We start from the raw sequence: 23909 nt of genomic DNA, 5'->3' as shown, positions 1-23909 counted from the left end.
ACTCTCATATATACAGGCATAAATTTCATAACATGAAAATTCCATTCTCTCTCTTCAAAAGGTCACCATCAAAGATCATCTTTGTCGTTTCTAGATAAAAGCAGGTCTGATTCCCAGAAATTCTGCACAATAGCTTCCTACACCTTTTTTACCAATACCAAATAACTTTAAAATCTTCAAGGGTGTATCAAAAAGAGAGATGCTGAACACACCAGTTCAGGTCCAATGCACAAACAGCATTCTGTACTTATATCTGATTAACAGCTATGTTTATGTGATGTAGACCTATTAAGCTGGGTGTTAAGTATTTAATTAAGCAGAAAAACATCTCATTGACATTCTTCACTCTTCTTGGCAGATAAATGTGGCATAAATAACAGTATACGATCAAAGAGTGAATATTGTACATGGGTAAATTTATGTAAGAATATAATACGTGCCCCAGTAGCATATAAATAGCAGTTAAGTCCAAAAAGTTAGTTAGATCTCGTAGTCCTCCACACAAGAATTACATTTAATGCTAATATAGCTTTTTGCTTGGAAGCATTCACTATTTCAGCCTGTTTCTTTTCCCATTAAAAAAATTCTACATTTTTAAACATCTTGTAATTTTACACAGAATTTCATTAACACTACATAAACCAACATTATTGCTTATATTTGTTATTTTAGTCATAGTTAGTGTATTGAGAAAAGAAAGACATCACTACAAAAATAAATAGAAAGCATATTAGGTGTTTGCTTCAGAATTGGTATCTGGTCAATTATTCCAAACTACAGTTTTCAACTCATAGATGTTAAACAAAAAAATAATTGTTTTGACATCTTATACTAAACTGTAGTGTAATTGTTCTTACAATAAGTCAATATGAGAATAGAATGTTTACATTACATGAAAAATTCTAAAAATAAATTTGCATATCAACAGCACTAATTAAAACAAAATAGCATTAAACGCTCCATGCCATGCCACGCCACAATGCATTACGTTTCAGGGTAATTCAGTAGGAGGATAAATGTACAGCCCAATGGACTACACAGATTTTTTTCCAAACTTCTTGCTCTCTATTGTCCTTTGAACTTCAGAGACCTACTTCCTCCCAGCCTTTCTTTTTACATTTCCAAACACTTGAATGAATTTCCTAGAATTACATATCCTTACAGTTAAAAATAAATAAATAAAATTGGTTTTTAGCTCACCTTCCATTTTGTTCCTCAAGATTTTCCATTATTACATGCTACAAGACCCTAGAATCGGTTTTCTGTCCTCCCAGTTTTTAGTTATTATATTCAATAGTTTTTTTTCTCTTTCATAAAAATTGCAAGCTCAAAGAAATGCAAAGCATCCTTTCCAGATGTAAGTTTCTCTTGAACTCCCCTAAAAGCACAGGAAGCAAAAAAACGCTCATCACTATAATATCTGGCACAGAGTCCAATATCTAACCTCTGCTCTTTTGATCTGAATGAAAAAGGGATTTTGGGGCTTTTTACACTCTGAGGCAAGCAGCCTGATAGGTCAGGTCTGGATGAAGTAGAAGCCTTAACATGCAAATCCAGTTATTAGTGTTTGCCCAACAAGAACAATATCAGTAACTATCTATTCTAAGCAACATCTCTGGTCCAAAAGTAAAAGCAAGCACTAATACAACATATAGTAATACAGCTATGTAGGAGAAGGAGCACAGGGAGCTGAACAAAGTTAATGACTGCACTTCTGGAAAGTAAATTCTTACAAGAATTCTGATTGTAATGTACATGATTTAAGAATAGGTATTTGCCATAATAAATACTAGATACTATCATTACAATGTAAGATTAAAATGCTTGAGACTTGTTTGAAAATATCACAACTGTACTATACAAAACAATTCTCAATAAAGATACCTTTAACAGTCATAATCTATGAATGCTATAAAAGTTATGTTCCTGTATTTTTTAAATTTCTTCTTTCTATCTCCTAGCTATGATTTCATTACCAGATTTTAATTTTATTCTAAGTTACAAACCTCTAATTTTGCTAAACCCTTCAAACTCTCCTAGCTCTCCAGCTGTGGCAGTAGTTATGTTACCACATAAATACCTCTGTAGAGCACAAAATTATTTAGCAATCCACAAATGCTAGTCAAATGCTTTTGCTCAGATGTCAGACTCAGATTAGATTACACTCCTAAATAATTTTTTAAGCTTTAAAATTCAAGAGTTTAAATGGGTGGATAGTCCAAATTACAAACATAATACAAATTCAGAATGTTGTTCAGACTACTGCTTAACTCACAATTCAAAGAACTCAATTTTTGAATACAATCACATAAAAGCATCTTGTTTCATTTATTATATCCAAAATATGTCTCTGACACCATGCTAATACCCTTCACCATGCAAATTCTAGTGTCAAATGAGGAAAAACTCAGTAAGAAATTCTTTACTGTGAGGTTGATGAGACACTGGAACAGGTTGCCCAGAGAAGTTATGGATGCCCCAACCGTGGCAATGTTCAAGGCCAGGCTGAATAAGGCCTTAAGCAACCTGGTCTAGTGGGAGGTCCCTACCTCCTGGCAGGGGAGTTGGAACAAGACAGTCATTAAGGTCCCTTCAAATCCCTTAACATTCTATAATTCTATCAAAATGCTGAGATTAACTAAAACGGAGAATACCATCTATAGTCAGACCTAAAAGGTCCACTAAAAATAAAAGGCTTTTTTCAGAATTCAGTTTTAAAAATTCCTGAGATAAAACACTACTGATAAACATCTGAACACAATGAAACATTAAAATCCAGTGAAGTATCTCAAGTCTCTAACTTCCAAATGTCTAATTTTCTATTTTTTCTTCAATCCTGTACAGCCCTCAGAGTTGGCCCTGTTATCAGTAACTGAAGATGAATGTTTTATACTCTTAGAGCATTTTTCATCTATTCAGAAAACAAAGAATGCCATATTAATGGAATACAGCATATTACAAATAACTAATTTGTCCTTTTTGTTAAGGTAACTGGCCTTTACTATAGTGACACTTCAACACCAAAACCAGATACAGGAACTGAAAAGAGGTGTTACCCTAGTGTTAATCTACATATTTATTTAAGAACCAGTGTTACAATTTTCAACTGTTAGCCAGGTCAAAACATTAAAACTGAAAGGTAATCATCTAGAATTGCAACTATTACTATTTAACAAGATTATTTCTGTCTCATTCCAAGTCACTTGCTTATCCATATATTTCTGCCTTTCACATATAACAAGCCCTGAAATACTGACAGATTAGTGCCATGAAACAAATCTGTTAATCAGTTTTATTCATTACCTTTTAACAGTATACTGACAAGGTATTTCCTAACTTTTCTAAACAATACGTATATCAGTACAGCTAGGGGTTTTTGTGAAGATCCAGTACAGGTCAATTAATAAAAGAAGTTGGGATTTAAAAGCAATGTAAACTAGTTACTAAATACTCTTTTTTGTTAACAACTAATTCAACGTTTCTTTGTTTTCTCCAATGTTCCAAACTACTAGACATCAAAGTCTCTCATTTTAAGCACCTTGTCTGGGTCTTGGTACCTCAATTTTCAAAACTACTTTCATTTTGCAAAGAGGTTCACCACTTTGAGAAACAGAATCTCCCTAAATTTAACACTAGTTTACTGTGAAAAGAAAACCATGACAACTGTTTGTACTCTTGCTTTATTATTACATCCGGCCTAGTCACTATTGGAAATTCAATCTATTATTGTTGCTAGGAGCCCGTTGCCATGCAACCTAAAAGGGTTATGCGGCACTTTCAGGCTGAGAAGCCTTGAAAACACCACAGGCCCTCTCCTATGGCTCTAACCAGTTTATTTAAATAGATTAACACTCTCCTTAGGCAACCCTAATTCCAGGCATACCGTTAAAAAAAGTTACAAGGGAAGAACTGAATATGGTATACAAACACAAACTCCAAAAAATTCCACAGAAGCAATATATCTGGCCTATACTGCACAATACAACAAAGCAGACAGCCGTATTTCCTCTAACCCATCATTTAAATTAGCAAAGCTAAAATCTGTTAACTCCAAAACCCATTAAAGTCTAACCTTCACATACCAACCAGCTAGTATAATGGAGTTGCTAAACATACTCTGCAAAGATATTTTATAATAAACTTTTGACAGAACAATACATTTTCACACAATTTTCATACTCTAGATAACAGAAGTGGAAAATTGAGGAAAAAAAGAACTAACTCTGAAATGTCAGAATATTTCTTATTTATAATCTATATCAAAAGATGTTCAACAACCCTCTAAGCAGATGTCAAGTGAGTTCTAGTTTTGTGTGTCTTTGTCACCTTTACATATTCTACATATTAGATATCTATGTAAATCTTTATAGATTAATTTCTTTCAGCAATATTTTTGTAAATCTACTGAAGATTGGCTAAGAAAATGACAAGCAAAAGAGCTGATTATTACGGCTTTTCTTTCTAATAATCTGAGGCAGTTCCAGTCTGCATCAAAGAACAAGTTCTTCCATGGCACCAGAATTAAGAAAGCAGCATTTCCTCCAGCTTGGTCCTTTAAATGGGTCCATACAGCACTCTAAGATGAATTGTGAGTATTTGCTGCCTGACTATCCAGAATGTTGGGAGTGAAAAGTTGCAAATGCCTCTTCTTCAATGGTAGCACCTATTGTTTCTTACCTTTTCAAACTAATTATTTTGCTAGTATGTTTTTCTGAAACTTCTAATCATCTTTTGAATAAGACAGACAGGCATATCAGAAAAAAAAAAACCCACAAAAAAAACCCACCAAAAAAAAAATCCAACAACAACAGCAACAAAAAAAAAAAAACCCCACCAAATTTATTTTCTTAAGAGTACAAATTTAAGAAATTATTGCACTGTCCTAGTAGTTATTGGAAATATTAAGATCAGTTATCTAGACAACAGATGTAAAAGACAGTGCCACAAATGGATTCCAATAGCGATATAAGGAAATGCTAGGGTTTATCCTTTCCAAAATACTTTGTACTACTCAGTGGCTGATGTTTTTTTAGGGGAACCATGAAAACAATAACAAATGTGAAGAGTGTTCTGAAGAAAAAAATCTCAGATGATTGAGGGTAAAACAACAAATATCAGCAGAATGCATTCATGAATTCAAACTCTTCCAACTACAGCTTTGTTACTTTTCCAGAATTTTTAAGTTTGCTAAATCTGTTTCAAAGGCAAAACCGAACTTTTCACCCGTGTCAGGGTAACACTCAAATAAATTAAAAAAAACCTGCATTAGCCCCTGTACTTGAGGGATCTAGCTTGGAACAGTTGACAGCCACAAATCTAGTAGAGTCTACAATAAAATGCCAGAATGAAACACATTCTAGCCAAATCCATAAATCTAAAGTATTGCTGTGTATAACCACCATTGCCAGTTTATGTTTTACAATTTTGTAAGAAAAGAATCACTGTAATATGTTACCCTAGACCTATCATATGTTACCCTAGACCTATCATGACCTCAAAGATGACAGGCTGCTTGGACAACACCAACAACCTAGATACAGCTAGAGGAATAATAGAAGCATGTCATGCTGTAAAACTACCTAAGGTTTATAATTAAAAAGTAGGTACTGATTATCTGAATTAAGTTCTGCAGTCAACATTTTTGTTAGAGCTTGTAATGTACTTCTGTGTTGCCCAAGAATTTATTAGAGAAAAGGAGGACTTTGACAAAGAGAACAGATCCAAAGCTACATCCATCCACCATTTTTCCTTAAATGTTCTTCTGTAAGTATATTTACTTTAATGTTAGTGAAGGAAATGAAATTTGTAGACATCAGCGGTTTTTTTACACAAACATGCCTTGATGCCTTCAATTTGGTGAGACACTCTGGTTGTCTTCACTGACAGTTTAGTAAAAGACCTTGACCAGGTCTCACTATAATTAGCTTAAGGACAAGCCTAAGCTTCCTTCATCCTTTATTACAGAAGATAACTTACTTGTAAACTGGCCATTCAAATAAGTTGTACAAGCTGAACATTCCCTTGGCTCTAGGAGACAATTCCACATTAGTAAGATTACTTATGAAGGTAATGTTTCTCCCATAATTCTAGAATCCTATTCTTAGGATAGAATTCATTACCACCACAGTTAGTCCAAACCAAATACACGGTCCATACAACTGCTCCTCTGAGTTTCCTGAAACAACAACAACAAATATACCACCTCCACCAAAACCCCCAAATGACTCAAGATCTTATTTTAAGATATTCTTCAAGCATTCCACTCCTCAGTAACTGGGGTTAACAGGGTAACAGAGTCTGGAGATTTACCTATTTTTATGTAGCCATTAAAAGAACAGATTCTGAATTTTTCAATTCAAGTTATTTCCAATTATATCAAACTGACTAAAAGAATGTTCTTCCAAATATATTTTTAAGTATCAATTCTGTATACATTGCCATGAAGCAGGCTAAAGCACTCGGAGAGAAAGCTAGAGATTAGCAAACATAAAAGCAAAGTGGCTGTTCGTAAATAAAAAATCAAGTCCCTGAAAGCCAATCTTGGCACCTTAGGCAATCCCTACAACCGTGTCAGCACAGCGTGATGCTTACCAGACTAGTCACACCCCACTACCTCAGGTAAACTGTTAAATATTAAACCACATCCAAGCCAGGTATCCAACAACAAAAGGGGAAAAAAACCAAGCAGCAAAACTGTGGATACTGAACCACAGAGCTTAATAACTAAAGGTGAGTGCCACAAAAGTACTGAAAAAATAATTGGAATTGGAAAATATATGTAAGCAGATATTACTGTCACCAATGATGATATAATAAAGCAGCAAAAAAAGAAATACATTATAAATGCAAAAGAAGGAAAAAATGCTGACATAAAAAAACCCTCAAGACTGGCATATACTTTATTTGAAAGCAAGAGAGAGAAAGGAAGATTTACAAACTTAGAAATTTAGAAACCCATTTAAAGAAGGCTGTTTCGTTATAGAATCCTGCTTTATGTCCTAAAGATATCCTTTACCCTTCCCTACCATCTGAAATTTAAATATCTCTTTAGAAATCTACTTAGCTTTGTAACCATGTATTTAAAGTATTGTAACTGTAACAAGGCAACTAATATTCCACTATGTTTACCATGTTCTTTCTTTTATTATTTAAGAAATTTATACTCAATTTAAGAGCAAATTCAGCAGCAGCAATTCTACGGGAAAGAAATGCATTATATTGAAAGCAACAACAAAAAAACCTCTCACTACAAAATAATATTTTACCAAACATGCTTGAAATTTACTATCACATTTGACAACATTATTTAAGATATTAATTATAACTTTGTTTGCCTTCCTGTGTGACCTTTGCCAACACATTAGCTTTCACAAGCAGATATTTATTCACAAGACACTGTTACTACCGGTGTTGATTTTGATGTCACATGAAATGAAATCTATTTTAACATTTAAAACACATACAAATCATACAAAAAAAATTCTGTAAGCCAAACATACAAAAACCTTCCCACATGGCTTTTTGTTGACCTCACTGTAAAAGACACACAGTTCCACAGCACATTCTGTTCTGCTTTTCCAACGTAAAAGTACTGAGCACCTGAAAAGATAGTGATTTAACAAACCACAGCTTGTATTTCCTGGATAGATACCAATCTTTTATTTTTATTCCATGTGTGACTTAGAACAAACCATTTCAACTTATACTTTCAGCCTACAGGCATTTATTTATAAACAATATCCTAAAATTATTAAATCCTTTTTACTCACCACTACTTTTCTTTCAAAGAAACAGTTCGCTAAGCTCTTAGCTAAGATTGACTGAAGAAAGCATTTGAAAACATCAAGCTGTAGAATGAAAACATGCATAAGGATTCTTATTAGCTAGGTTTATCTAGCATGGCTTTTTTGCCCTGAAATCAAAAACCTGGGTTAAAAAAAATTAGGTACAATGTAAAACTCAAGTGAAGTAAAGAATAATGAAAGGCATACCAGCATACAGAAATGAAAATAAAATATAATAAAAAAGTAAAAATTTAAGGAAAATTCATTAATTATTTTAAAAAGAGGGAAGAATGTCATTAATCAATGACAATGATGATGACTGGTACTATACAACACTGAGTATTTAACTAATCTCTATTTTCACAGTAAATGTACTTATAATACAAATTGAATATTAAGAATTGCACAATTGGATCCAAAGCATATTTGTTTGTTTATTAGTTTTCTGGCTTCTAATGTTACAAAACATTCCTAATGGAAATTTTCATATAATCTGACAAAATGCTTGATGCTCAGGAAGTAATATTACATTCCAAAAGATGGTTTGAGAAAAGGTAATGGTAACTGATTTTTGTAATTATTTGGTAACTTTTTTTAATTTGGCTCCAGCCTACTGCACCTACAGAGAATAAAAAAAAAAATCAAATATAAAGAACATCCAGCCACAATATTTATACAGGATTTATGTCATGAACAGCAGAAACTGAATTTGATTTCTAAGTCTTAAGATAAAGACATACAACTATATAACATTTCATTGTTCTTCCATAATTGCCAAGTAACGGTAAAAATAATATCAAACAAATATCATTACCTATCTCTTTATAATCTGGAAATACAGAAATCTAAACTACGACACGTACAACAACAACACTGAACACTAATTATATAAATTTTGAGATATCTTTATTTCACTTGTTTTCCTCATTGCAGCTTCTTGTCTTGCCCACCAGCATTTCTACTACTTGACTTTCTTGATATTCATTTTAATCACTGACTTTGAAAAGTCAGGCAGGACTTGACAGGAACATTCTAAAATACTAGCACAATAGAATAGAGGTACTTGAAACAGGTACTGACTATGTCATAGTATTAGATCATTTAGGGCACTCTGAGTCTCACTGTGCATTCACGTACTTTACTCAATCAGAAAAATTATTTTTTCCTTGGAAAAAATTCACTGGAAACACTTTACAGAAATCCTACACCCCTCTTTAACTCAAATTCTCAAATTTGACGAGATAAATTTAACAACTTATTAATAAAATAAAACCACATCATAAGTAATGTATCTGCTTATCCAGGCCTTAATCATTCCATTCAACTCAGCTTATTAGCTCATATGAAACATCTCCATTTAAAAAAAGGGATTACTTTCTAATACTGCCATAATTATGAAGACTACATTTATCATAATTAGTAATGCATACATATGTTTTTACTTATCCCTCAAGCAGTGCTAAATAAGAGCAAAAGAAATCAAAGTACATTAATTTTGCTATGGATCTGAATGTCCCATCATAATAAACTCCAGCCAAAACAACCAAAAAACCCCCAGTGCTTCAGTCAACAGAAGCATTGATTATCAACCTATTTTTTCTGACTTCACCTATAATATTTACTGCAATACATACTTCCTTAGATCCTTGCTCTTGATCTTTATCATTGCTATTAATTTTATATCTGTAGCTATATGATAAAGCAAATATTTTTTTAAAAACAAACATCTCTTTACATGTACTCAAAAATGATCACGCTTGCTTCTGAAATCCTTTTTTTTTGGACACAGTCCAGTTCTTATCAAAGTGAACAGAGGTATAGTCAAGTTACAGGAAAATATTTTAGATACCCTCATTACAAAAAAGATTGATACCCTCTTCAGATTGCTGGCTGTTATGTACATTGAACATCACTCACAAATCACCAGGCAGTAAGCCAAATATAGAATGTTTCATCAACACCCCTGAACTTGTTTCAACAAAGAAAGGAAATTATCCAATTTATTTTAAAATTCTGAATAATTTCCAATAAAAATGTCATTTGCAGTTCTTTCTCTTTTAGTTTATTCTTCTCTCTTGCTCCAACAAAAGAACTAAAAACTGAAAATTAAGACTTTGATAAATACACACAAATAAATGTCCACAGAAATCAGCAACTGGGGTTTGGTTTTGCCAGGTATTCAAGCAAGGTCCCTCCTTCTTTCATAAAACTCTTTGCTCATCATTGTCTTTTCCTTAAGAGATATAAAAAAATTTGGTTTCCTGCTACTGCTTTTACTTTTTTTTTGCCTCTGCAGAACTCCAGTGAAAAGTCTGAAGGATAAATGAGAGGAAATAAATATTAGTCTGTGTCCAGACCTAAGTTTGCAAAATCCATAAAATGAAGTGCTGGACGAAAATAACAGAAATGTAATACACTGAAGAAAAAAGGAACCCAAGAGTTGTGTTGTTAGGGAGATCATCTCCTGGGCACCCAATCCAGGTTTTTATAATATATGTCAAGAGGACTACGTTGTGACTCTAGCTCTATCCCTCCACTTCTACTTCTACATGTGAGGTTTTAAATGCAGCCCTAGGACTGAACTGGCCAACAAGACTAGAAGGCAAACTAGATCATGTCTAGGAACTTCAGCTGTAGAGCAAAAATTCCAAGTAAAATTATAGTATAGCTTGGGCTGCCATGGATATCAGGAGCTGCCAAGCCCAACTTCCCTCCCAAAGCAGGTTCAGATTTGGCATTAGACCAGCAACCCAGGACTTTATCCAGTCAGAGGCTGATAATCTCCCAAGATGGAAATGGCAAAACCTCACTTGGTCCAAAGTGCATTGTTGGGCTGTCCTCATGGGGAAAAAGGGTCTCCTTGTGTCTAATCTAAACCTCTTGTGATTGTCTCCTATCCTTTCACCACACACTTCCACAGGAAGTGCACTTCCAGGGAAGGCTGCTGTTGGGATCCCTGTAACTCTTCTCTAGATTGAACAATTCCATGTCTTTCAGTGCCTATTCATACACGTGCACTCTAGCTCCCGACCATCTTAGTGGCCCTTTGCTGAACTTACTCCAACCAACATAATTCTCACAACTGCAGAAGAGTGACAGTAAAAGCAGAAATGCATGTGAATATTGTATAATAAATACAGAAGAGACATGGATAAACATTTCTCTCAATTTCCTGCCTATACCTGTGTCCATATAGCCCAAGAGACATTTTTGAACTTCCTTACAGCAAGGCACACTGCTTGCACATGTTCAGCTACCTGACAGCCATGGACCTGGGGGTCTCATCCAACCTGTAGTCTCAGCCACTATGTTCCCAGCCTGCAGTCTGCAGCTACAGGTCTGTGAAGCCCTAGAGAGCTTCACAGGACTGGCATTTCTCTCCCTTTTGGCCAGAAGATTCTTGTAGAAGTAGGTTAAAAGAGTATTTTTTTCATGACCGCTTTTCTTCTAGATTTCTCTAAGACAACTGTGGTTATAATAGGTAATCTGTATGTTTGCTGTAAAAAAAGAAAAGATAATACACTGTGAAGGATGGCTAGCAGATTATTTGAGACAATATGCTCAATACAGAAATTACATACCAGCAAGTGATGCGAAAACCACCAGTTTTACCCTTTGCCCTAATACAAGTAACTCCATTTGACAAGCTGAACCACCTGGATTAAAATAAAATGTCTTGCTAGATGATTCTTATTCCTATGAAAGTATCTTCCACATTCTTTCACTCTTCAAGGAAGAAAACCCCAAACAACCAAGTATGAAACCCCAAACAATCAACCAAACCAACAGCAAACTACACATCATACTGCACTAAGTACCTTAAGCATCTCCTGTTCCTTTGGTTTTATTGATGCCGTAAAGATCTAGAAATGAGCAATATATTTTCGAGACAATATTAATACAGGATGTAATATAAGGCTGGTCATTACTGGAGACCTGCAAGGGGCAGGTATGTAAAAATACCCATCCTGCACAGGGTGAATACAGTTTTATAAGTTTAGCAAATTAGCATAATTTAAAAGAATCCCTAATTGGAAGCACAAGTGATGAGGTAATTCCCCCTGGTTCTACCCTTTCCTGAATTTCCCCCCCAGCTTAGATAGGAGCTAAACTTTATTTATGAAAATGTGTCTCCAAGAGCTGGTTTGAACCTTGGCTCCCAAAGAGAAGCCAAGACGGGGGCCTTGGGCCCTTGGGGCTTGGAGTTTCTGGAATGTGTTTTGTCTTTCTGCCTATCAGGATAGAGAAAAGTACTGGAGCTAGCTAGGAATTATATAACTATGCAACAATAGTCTAAATACACTCAAAAATATATGTTAGAAGGAAACAAGAAAGCAAAAATTATTCTGGAATCATTACGGTAAACTTAACCATTTCCATATGAACAAGTTAAATCCTGTAACTAGAGCACATAAAATGCTTTTGTATCAGTCTGTGGAAGACAAGAGTACTTCATGTGAAATGAACTTATTTTTAAAAATGAAATTTAAATATTAGTCAAAGAGAACAGATCAATGGAAGGTCAGAAGCATAGCTATAAAACAAAGTTGAACTTGTGACCATGCAGTTTGTTTTATGGAGATGACACATGTAATTTCATTAGAGGACGTAACACATTATGAATCAACATCTCAATTCCCACTATTAACACACAATTACATCTTCAAGCCGTTTTTAATGGCCAAAACCTGTTACTTTCCCATTCTTATACTGCAAACACTGGGACAAGTACTAAAGCATTTCTGATCAAAAATTACACACATATACACAGCTTTCTTTATCACAGATGACAAAAACATAACTTCTGTTTTCCTATCAGCCAGATACACCTGTTTTTCTGACTTGGACATTGTATCTTTTCCCATTTTATAAAATATGGGAAGAAAATGCTCATAGTTTTTCAAAATACTCATTATTTTTACGTACAGGGAAAAAAAATAAACTACTGGCTCCAGTTTAACCCTTTTTTCAATAGGCTACAGATGGTCAGTCTGTTGATGTTGAGCTTTCAAGAAATTCAGCTGTGCCTGAAGAGCACAGCTCCATCCTTGGATCATAGCATGCAACAGAAAATACAACTGTGCTGACACAAGAATTGTGAATATCTCAAACTTACATCTGTGTTGAGAACACAAGCCATTAAAAGCTTCTGAGATTTAAAGTACTGAGTTGTTACAAGTCTTAGCCAAATAATCTAGTATTCCATCCTGAAATCAAGCAGTGGGTGCCCTTATATGGCAATCTTTCACATGGAAAGTAATCCTAAAAATTCTCTTAATCTCAGTTGCCTGAAATATGTTTCTGACAAACAAACTTTTAACTGGTGATTTGAGACTGCATGAAGAATCCATCTTCATCAGGCCACGAACGTTGGTCACTGCATTGATATCATGATCTTGTGTCCAGCTCTTCCCTGAATTCAAGAAATGTCAGTTTCTTCAGAATTCAATAAGGAGAAATAAATACTAAAGTAGGCCAAGGAGTGAAAATACTGAAGACCTTCAAGCCCTATTAAGGATAGAAAAATTGATTCAGTGGCCCATATCAAGATCATGGCAGAAAATTTTAATATCTGAAATTTAAATATGCCTCCACAGGAAGTATGGATATAAAATAGTAACATAAAATCTGGATATCCTAGACCAAGTTCATAAGGTTATAGTGTTTGACAACTGACCATCTGAATGACCTCAAAAAACAACAGTAAAAAACCACTACACCAAACAGATACAACTGAATCAGTGTAAACTCACAACTTTTAAAATACTTGAAGGTCTTTTTCATAAGACAGAATCATTACTTACATGCTAAATTACACTATTGCTTTGTAGGACCATCTCTAATTCTGAGTTCGCTGCAAATAAACCTTTCCGCAGCATGACATAAGTTTGCTAGCAAAAGGTACTTTGGACACAAAACCTAAATTCTGTGAACTAGCCTGAGGTTTGCAAAACCCTAAGCCCATCTCATCTTCACACCACTACAGACCCAGCATACTAAAATCTCTATACATTTACTTGCTCACTACTTTGCAATACCTTCTCAGGACTGTGCTCCTTACACTAGAAAGGAGTTTCAAAGTTGGAGAAAGCCAGAGCAAGTCAGGACAACCTTCCATCAGAAAGCACTTGGAAAGAGAAAATGAAGAGCTGCGTTTTCATCATAATCGCCTCACTTCACTCTTGTCTCACTTCAAAATCCAGACTTGCAGCTCATATATATTTCCAAAAAATAAGGGAATGAAGCTATATTTCTGTCCTATTCACCTCCACTTATTATTAAATAATAATTATATTAAATTACATTAAATCTATGGTTTAATACTAAGCACATTCTACTCTTTTAAACAACTGTAAGGATGATATAGTTCACAGAAGAGCTTCCATGCTTTTCAGAAAGCCAAACAAATAAACTTCCTAGAAGTTACAGGGAATTGCTATTATTATCACCCAGTTTCAACTCTTAGGAACTAGAAACACCCTGGATTCTACATTTTTCCATTTACTAAATCTGACAGGAAAACAATACAATGAATATGGAAGAGTTATTTATCAACTCCTCTGCAAATTGCAATTCAGTTGAATTTATTTAATACAGAGTGGACAAAACAAAATAGGAGTCAACTATATGCTAAAGACAAATACAAATGTAGATATGAACTTAGCTACCACAGTGTGTCAACTCACCTCACAGCTAACAATCAATTTGATAAATCATCTACTATACAGGTAGCTCAACTGCTCCTCACTATCAAAGCTAATGTAACTTTGAAAACAGATGGACTTTCCTACAGAAATAATCTAAATAGTTTTCTTAAGTAATGTATTTTATAAATGCCTGTAATAGTCTCTTGAACTATATATATTTAAACACGTCTTTCTATAACTTAACTGTAAAATGCATATCAGATGATCATTAAATTATTCCAGATTTTTCAATCAGAAATTTTGAGAAAATTTCATTTTTAAATGGCAATTATAGAACAACTATTTTTCTTAAAAACGCTGAAAAGGAAGAACGGGATTTTAGTTAGGGAAAGGTTTAATTCTTTACTGTATCTTATAAATTCTCTGAGATACCAAGTATTTAACACTGACTTCCAATAATAAACACAATATATAAAATATTAACTAGAAAGACAAAGTAACAGTCCTTTGTGTATAGCCACATGTCCTTCCCAATGGAAGAACTACAATGTACATCTCATCAGCAAAAACAGAAGGTAGGAAACATTCTTCCTTCATTAAATCTGTAACTCTATTGTATCTACTCTCAAGCCACAGAACAATAAAGAGCTAAGAATACAACAGACATCTTACTGGGACAACAAAACAGTTAGGACTCTAAATGGAGAATTTTTAAGACTTTTTGCAGCAGTTAAATAGAAAATAAGTCTTTAAATTTATGAGACATTTAATATAAGACAGAAATCCTGACACTGACTGCTGCTTCCAATGGCATGAGAACTACAGCTATTTTGGGGGATTTTTGCTTTCCCCCTAGCAATAATGACTAGATTAAGTCATCTTTAGATAATGCTAGTTACTTTTTACCATTCAACTCTGGTAGTTTCATTGTTAATTTCAGTCCCAGCTTTTTGCAGTGCAGAATGCTACCACAATGCAAGGAAGAAAAAGCTCAGGTGACAAGACTAATTTTGTTAAGATGATGCCCCACAGTACAACAGCAACATTTCAAAATGCTTTGTGGATAATCTGCAACAGATCACACCAAAAGACAACAGTACAAACTGACAGTCCTAGTCATCTAATCTGCTAGAAAGGAAACTTCAGAAATTCAATAAACATCCAATATCATTGTCAGATTAAGAGAGATACATAAGCAAGAATGCTCTCCCTTCTTCCTGCCCCATTTAGGAACTATTGAGGAGGGGGGAAGAAAATCAGGCAAAAGTTATTCAAGAATCACCTGAAAATTCAGCAGACATAAACTGGTTCACTGGAACCAAAAATATATTTTTTTAATAAATACAGATCTATAACCTTAATAACTGTCTTTTAAGTGGTTCTGTCACAGAATCCCATTAAGCTTTTAAAGTTGCTTGTAAAGGATGTATAGTTAACAGCACATAAAAAAGTAATCAGACAAAAAAAAACCAAAACCCAAGAACACCTCAGCTGAGGCAGAATAATCTGAGTCAATGGCACCTGCAAACTGACATACTTCACCTTTTAACAGATACGCCTCTTTCTATTTCTGCTTTGCAATATTGCATGATTTAACTACATTGAGTTTCAGAGTTTAGAAAAAATCCCTGAGGTGGTATGTAAGAGAAGGCATAGTTAGATTAAATACAATGAGGAAGCAAAACAGAAGAGAGAATCCACGTGGTACGTAAACAGCAAACATGGCTTTGAGTCATTAGTTGTAGTAGCAGCCTGAACAAAGCCCAAAGCCTGAACAAAATCTAAATACATCATTCTTGCCTTAAAGGCCTTACAAACTCATTTGAAATCAGTCTTCAATAAGAAGAAATGAAAGAACTAAATAGATTGTTTACTCAGTGATGGTTTAAGAAGCTGAGATGTACTCAACAAACTCGGTCCATGGGTGAATGAAACGACCTTTAAAAATAGTGCTAAATTGCTCTTTCCTCTCTTTGATGAATGAATAAAGTTATAAATGCTACAAGTACACTCCAATTCAGTTATTCATTTACAATATTTGGGATTCTCATAGCACTGCTATTAATGTTATGCAAGAAATTAAAGAAGACAGGTTAGAAATAAATTAGATATTCAAAGAGGAAGTGTAAATTGCTAGAAATCAACCTACCAAGTCTCACTAAAATTTACATTGTAAAACGGGAAATTTCTTTATCAAATAGAATTTACAACATATTCCACTACCTCTTGATTACAGGACACCAAGACTGAAGCTCCTAACTAACCAAACAACTTACAATAGTGGAACAGGTAGAACAACTAAATTGTTTGCAACAGTGTCCAAAACAAAGCAATTTAAGGTGTACTACCCTAGATACACTCTGTGTCTTTTTGCATGTTTCCAAAGGGAAATTACACTAAACTCAACACCATTAACCATCTACACATAGGAAAAAAAAATTGTCTGATTAATTTTATGGGTACGATAAAAAAATAGATGTTACTAAACTACAGAAGTTTCTACAATTAATTTCTAATCCGACAGGTTAATATATCCATAGAGAATTTTTTAAAATGAAACTTAGTGGTACTTATAAATATGTAGAGGCAGGGGCTGGTTTGGGAGGGGTTTTTGGTGTGGTTTTGGTTTTTTTGGTTTTTTGGGGTTTTTTTTTGGTTGGTTTGGTTTTTTGTGGGTTTTTTTGTTTGTTTGGTTGGTTGGTTTTGGGGGGGGTTTGGTTTTGTTTTTTTGTTTTGTTTTGTTCTGGTTTGGTTTGGGTTTTTTTGTTTTGCTTTCTTTGAGGGGTTTTTTGTTGTGGGGTTTTTTTGGGAGCGGAGGGAGGGTGTGAGGGGGAGATGGGTTGGTGGCTTTCTTTCCCAGAACTACTGATTGATAGAGAAAAATATCCAGTCCTTTTTGCAATTCATAAATACATACACCCCATGTCCACCTCAGTTTCATCTGGGAAGAGCTTCAGTGAGAAAGGAAAGAAATTCTATACACAGCAATACATTTTTTAAAAAGGGTTCACATATGAGCAAATTAGCTATATAAAATGTGAACACAGACTTATAACATACAATAAAGGTCACTCCAAAATGCATGTGTGTCTTACATGAGTTCATGTAGTACTTCAATGAGTATACAGCTTAAATAGTTTTAGCTATATGTGAAACAGACATAATTTACATATAAATATTTGTTTTCTTTTGATGAACAGAAATTGCATTTTAAGTGTGTGAATCTACATACACAGACATAATCTGATCCAGAACAGCCAATTTACTCTATCATTTTTAACATAATATTGTCAAAACAGCAAGTTTGCTATATTGCAGTGCACAGAAAAGTGTGAAAATTTCAGTAACGTTTATTCAAGTCTCATATGCATTATCAATGCATTTCAATGAACAAACTTTTAGGATTTTCTCTCCTTTTTGTATTTCAAATAGCACAGCACCCTCTGGTGCATCTGTTAGAAAAAGAAAACAACTAACAATAAACACCAGTCATTGCAATAAAAAAGTCAACATAAAAACAAGAGAAAAGGAGTCCTTAGAAATAAAAATATCAAAAATTATTAGAAAACTAACTTCAATTTCATAATTGAGAAAATTATAACTACTGAATAAAAAAATTTAAAAGAAACCTGCAAATATGCTAATACAGCAAGGTGCCAGAAAAAAAAATTAAACATAATTTGTTTGACACTAATCCTGTGTTCTTAATAGTAATTCTTTTTTATTACAAAATATTCCAAAAAGAAATAATCTTTAAGTACAAAAGATAAGGCAGTGAAACAAAATGTTACACCAAGCAATATATCTGCTCTTGGTCTTGCAAGAGTAACAGTTATTAGGTCTACAGCTATCCACATGCTCAAACTGCTCAATTTCGCACCAAAATACTCATATCTCCTTTAAAAGTCCAATGAGAAAAGAAATTTTAAAATCATTGTATTATATGAAACATTTCAAACTGCTATGACATTTTAACGATTAAAGCATAAATTCTAATATGACGCATCAAACTACTAAAATACACCTAATCACTAGGAAAATAATTTCCTACAAAAGTACATTTTTCTAATCACAGAAGTGGAGATCACCATCTGCTTTAGGAAGCTCTTTTGTAAACCTCTGGAAGTTTCAACACAAGGCACAAGAAATGAAAGTGACACCTGTTTAAATCAGCCATCTGTCCCTAACAAACTAGATTTAGCCAAATCTAAAAATCAAAATCTTAGCTGTGAAAAAAGAGAAGTATTGTTTTGATTGACAACCAACTGTAGGCAAAATATACAGACATTAAACTTGTGGCTAATTGAAACAAAAGGTCTTAAACTTTAGTTATTCATTTTAAAAGCCTCATTAAATTTTCAGCCCTAATTCTTGGGAAAAAAACCCTAAATACAATTTTCATTGATAATTTCAAAACATTTCTCTTTTTGTATTCTAGTACATAAATTTGACAAGGAGCTCGATTTTCAAATGGAACTCCAACTACAAGGACACTACATTGCCACTGAAAGCTCATTTTTTATTCTGTATTGTAGAGCATTCATACGTCTTTCCAACTGACAATGATTTTTAAAAAACATTCCAATAGTCATATATATATTTTAAAGCCTATTCCTTTTTCAAGCATTCTGCATGATACATACTTACAGATGGTAAGCTGTTGAAGACTGCAGGTAAAAAATAAAACTAATCTAGAGTATTTTTAGAGGGAAAAAAGCCCTTCGTGAAAAAGCATGAAAATGAGAAACACTTGTACAACACCAAAAGGAACTACAATGATAAAGTACTATTGCATTTTAGACACTGGCTTACATTTCAAGTAAGTGAAACAAACAAAACCAGACGGATTTCTCAAAAGTTTAGTAAATGGAAATAAAGTGCAACATTTACTTCTCTAGGCAGTTTTTGATTAACAACACCCTGTCAGGGAGGAACAAGAAATGGGATAGTGCTAACAAAGCTGAACCGAATTATCTCTTATAGCACCATGACTTTAAAATCTTTAACAGCCTTTAACAGTATCTTTGATGCTGATTTCATTTACCTACACTACCTTACGGAAAGAAGTTCTCCAAAGTAGCACAATGTATGTTAGCTTACTAGTAGCACAATAGAGCAGCTGATCCTTACTGTTTTATTTGGTTACATTGAAACAAAATTAGATAGTCACACTCTGTAAGTTATGAAAACCTATGCATTTTAAATAAATTAATAATTAAATAAATAATTATCACAAGCCATGTCATTTTTAAACATTGGTTAGCATCACAAACATAGCATAAAAAACTATTTCATTGCCCATGGGCATTAGGGAATCAGAATGCATAATGCAGATCTCGTCTGTGGTCACTGCACTATCTCAGAAAAAATAAAGAGTAAACACTTTTCTCAGTGCAGTCCATAATATTAAAAGCAGTGATTACACCTGATTTATTACTTGCCAAATTGTAGTCACTGACTAAGGAAAATGCAGCCAAATAGTACTATAAAGGTCTTTGGTTTTAGACAAAAACATGTGCTTTTAGTATGATTTTTTTCAGAAACACCTGTACACATCACCTGGCAGACTTAGAACAGAAACTTTGTCTCACACAGAGGCACACACTTTCCTTTGCTACCCAGCGGCCTGGATACATGTTTCTCAAAGACAGATTTCAATACCCAGAAGTGATCCCGTCCTGAGCAGTATCCTGTCCTGCTCTAAGAGAGCTACTCATGAAAGGCACGGTGCAGAGCTGACATCTTTTCAACAACAGTAGATGCCAGTAATTATTTCAAAACCAATAAATCACAGAAACTAACAACAAAATCATAGGCATAGATGTGCAATATAACTGATACACTACTAGAAGTCACACTGAAAATTCTTAATGTATTTAGAACTTATTTACATCAGGGGCTACAAAATTAACACACAGTGGTTTCAGCTTGGAGTAAAAAAATTAAAAAATTATGAGGTAGAGGCTTTTGGTCATTATCTAAAATAATTTATTTTCTAAGTTCTTGTGAACTATGAAACACATTGAAACAATGAAATATTAAAACACATTTTAAAAAGGATCCAATATGCCTTGCCTCAAGGAATATCAGTATTAAACAATGCACTAACCACCTAGCAGATTTTGAGTTAATACCTGCTTCAAAAAACTGCCCCAGTCACACTCATTGGTAGTTCCAATGTGAGACAAATCCCATATCTTACACAGGATATCTAAGTATATAGAAATGGAAAAGGTACAATTAAATGTAGGGTTTAGATTAAAAACAAGCACATTTTTTTTCCTAATTATATTACTAAATAAATGAGGAAATAAATAAGTCACCACTTCAGAAAGAATAAAGTCTACCAAAACAACACATGATTTGGCAAGTCAAAGGGGAGAGTGCGAGTGGGTATGGAAATTCTAAGATATTAAATGTTTCATTTCCATAAAAGATGCCAAAAATTAATTTCATCCAAAGAATGCAAAAGTATATGAAGCATGATTTGACATCAATGACAACACAAATCTTTAGATCTTAATAAGCAATCACAAAATGGATGAAGAAAGGAAGCATTTTGGATTAAAAATAAGAATTAAACCATACTCATTAATAAATGAGTCCTCCTACATCTTTTTGAGGGGTAAATAGCTGCCCCTTCTCCCTTTCACAAAAGTACTCTTGAAAAGCAGTACCACTAACAAAATCACACAGACTTCTTTTTCATACTGTTTTTTTTCTCCTTTCTTTGCTGCTTAGTGCTGAAACCCAGTCAGTATCTTGAATTTCCTTCAGCGTGGAGAGTTTAAGGAAACAAATGGATTCTCTCCACATGAACGTAACTCACTGTGCAATAAACTAGACCTACACATGCACTGTTCCATGCTACCGTCCGTATGAAAGCATAATTTAAAAACAATTCCCTGCAGAAAAAGTGCAATAAGGAAAAAAAAAAAACAACAACCCTGCTACTCTATGTATGTATTAAACAAAACCCCATTTCACAATACAAAGAAAATATAGTTTGCAAGAAAACAAACTGCAACATTAATTATGAATTAAAAAAAATACACAGAGAAAGCACAAAAAAAGGGGGGCTGATATGATGAATAGCACGAGAATATCATTAAAAGATAAAGCAAATACACGAAAACCTGCAACATTTAGTCATTTAGTAGTCAAATCAAATCAGAACAAGGCCCCTGTAAGTGAAAGGGGGAAATCAACCCCTGCTCTTGCTGTTCTACAGGATCCGTCCCCGGCTGCATCTTTCCTCCCATCCCTACGGCTTTTTTCAGGTTTAAAGCCATTAACCTTTGACTGCGGCCGCAGCGCGTTCCCCGGTCTCTCCATCTCCCGACCCGTACAAACGAGACCCAACTCAGACGCACGCCCACCGCATCCCCGCGATTGTCCTGGGGGTCCCGCAGCGTGCCCGGCATCGCCCAGCCTTTCCTCCCGCTCGGCCCGCGCGGCGCCCGGCCCCGCTCCCCGCCCGACACCCCCGGGCGCTCCGCGAGGGCCGCGGCGCCCGGCGGGGAGCCCCGAGCCCCACGGGCGCAGCCCGAGGGCGCAGCCCGGGCCCGGATGCCTCCCGGAGGAGGAGGAGGGAGGGCCGGGGTGCGCCCGCCGAGCGCATTCACCTGTGCCGGGGCGGGCTGCGGCGGCGCTCCCGCTGTCGTTGCTGCTGCTGGCGGCGGCTGCGGTTGTTGTTGTTGTTGTTGTGGTGGGTGACGGTGAGGCAGGGGGTGCGGAGCAGCGGCAGGAGGAGGAGGAGCAGGAGCGGGAGCGGAGCGGCTGTTGTTGATGGGTAACAGTCGCCAGGACTACGGTGACTATGGCGCTCGACTCACAAGGCAACGGTTGCTATAACTCACAAAAGGCGAGCGGGAGCGGGAGGGAGGGACCGACGGGCGGACGGAGGGAGGCGGGGGCGGCGGCGCGGCCGAGCGCCCCGGAAGGGGCGGGGCCTGCGGTAACGGCTGGCGCGCGGCGGCTCCCCCGGCCCCGACCGCGCGAGGCCCGGCGGGCGGGGGTGTGGCCGCGCGGGGGCCTCCTGACGCCACTTCCGGCAGGAGGCCGGGCAGGAGGGGCTCGGCGGCCGCCGGCCCTCCCGCCTCAAGATGGCGGCGGAGGGGCAGCTCCCCCACCGCCCGTGGCCCGCGCTGCCATCTTCGAGAGGGGGAGGAAGAGGAGGAGGAGGAGGAGTGGGTCACCGGCGACAAGCGGCGATTGAAGGCGAAGGGCTGCCGCCATCATGCTTGTCGTCTTTCCTGTCCCGCCGAGTCGCCGGTGGCCTCGCGTGAGCCCTGCCGACCCTGGACTTCTGCAGGGCCGAGCCGAGGCCCCGGAGTGCGCGGTGGCCGCTCTCGGCCCACGTGGCCTCCTGGGCCCAGTGCGCGCCTTGGGCCGTTGTCCCAGCTGGCGCACCGACTCAGAGAATCCATTGGGTTGGAAAGGACCTCTGAGATCGCCGATTCAAATCTGTGACCAAGCATCATCTAGACACAGCACTGAGTGCCACGTCTAGCCTTTCCTTAAACACTTCAAGGGAGGTTACCACTAAGTGTGATAATCGGATGCTGTCCTGACAGGCTGTGTCTGCTCCTTCCAGGTGTATACAGTCACAGGGCTGGAAGGGACCTCGAGATCATCTAATCCAGCCCTTCCCGTGCCAAGGCAGGGTCACCCAGAGCAGGTTACACTGGGACAAGTCCAGGTGGGTTTTGTTCAAAAACAGAGAGGGGATATCCAGGACCTCGGTGGGCAGCCTGTCCCAGGGCTCTGCCAAACTCAAGTTCCTCCAGTGGGTGTGGATGTGTTGAGGCTGTGGATGTGCCCGGGCATCCACTGGCTGCTGCTATGTCTCCCGCTAGTCCCCGTGCATCCCCATCTGCAGCCTGTTACTAATCAGAAAAGTATCTCTGAAGCTTTTATACACAGTTGCAGCAGTCTGTGTTGCCAGTAATGCTTGCCTCTAATCCGTGTAAACCGTGGAGTTCCCTCTTGACCTATGTACTGGTCTGTGTCCGCCCCTGTTCTACCAGCCTATGGTTTACCAGTCACATCTTTCTCATACCTCCTGCCATTTGTGTGAAATGGTCTACAACCAATTCTACTCCACCTGTCCCTACAGGAAAAAATTGAAATTGCTCTTACATTAGTAGATTTACTTTATTTTCAGGGCCCTGTGTAACCATCTTAAGCTGTGGCAACTATTTACTGAAAAATACTGGGAAACAGGGTTAAGTATATACAAACAGGATATCGATTGACAGGGATTTAAGTCTATAACAGAACAATCTTAAATTAATAAAACTATTTAAAACCCTTCTACAGCTGAGGCTATGTCTTGATATTTCTGCTGTGGAACCTGATTTTTGTGAGATGCTAAACTAGTAACCAGCTGAGATCTTCAACCTCACTGGATGTCTGGCTGTTTTAAGAACTCACACTCACATGACTAACCTTTTCAAAAACATGAAAATGAGACACG

At 36.4% G+C, this 23909-nt stretch overlaps 1 protein-coding gene across 1 annotated transcript in view; it reads right to left on the bottom strand.

Moving 5' to 3' along the window:
* Positions 1–22408, bottom strand: part of RFX3 (regulatory factor X3) — a 106611-nt gene extending 84203 nt beyond the window's left edge. Inside the window, exon 1 of the mRNA XM_039729675.1 lies at positions 22057–22408. The gene's annotated coding sequence lies outside the window, so the exon portion shown is untranslated. The remainder of the gene's footprint in view (positions 1–22056) is intronic.
* Positions 22409–23909: the final 1501 nt, after the last annotated feature.

This window comes from Passer montanus, unplaced genomic scaffold (genome assembly GCF_014805655.1).
Source record: "Passer montanus isolate IOZ18808 unplaced genomic scaffold, ASM1480565v1 scaffold7, whole genome shotgun sequence".
NCBI lineage: Eukaryota > Metazoa > Chordata > Aves > Passeriformes > Passeridae > Passer > Passer montanus.
Note: the sequence above shows the minus strand (reverse complement) of the source record. Positions and strands in the feature narration are given on the sequence as shown.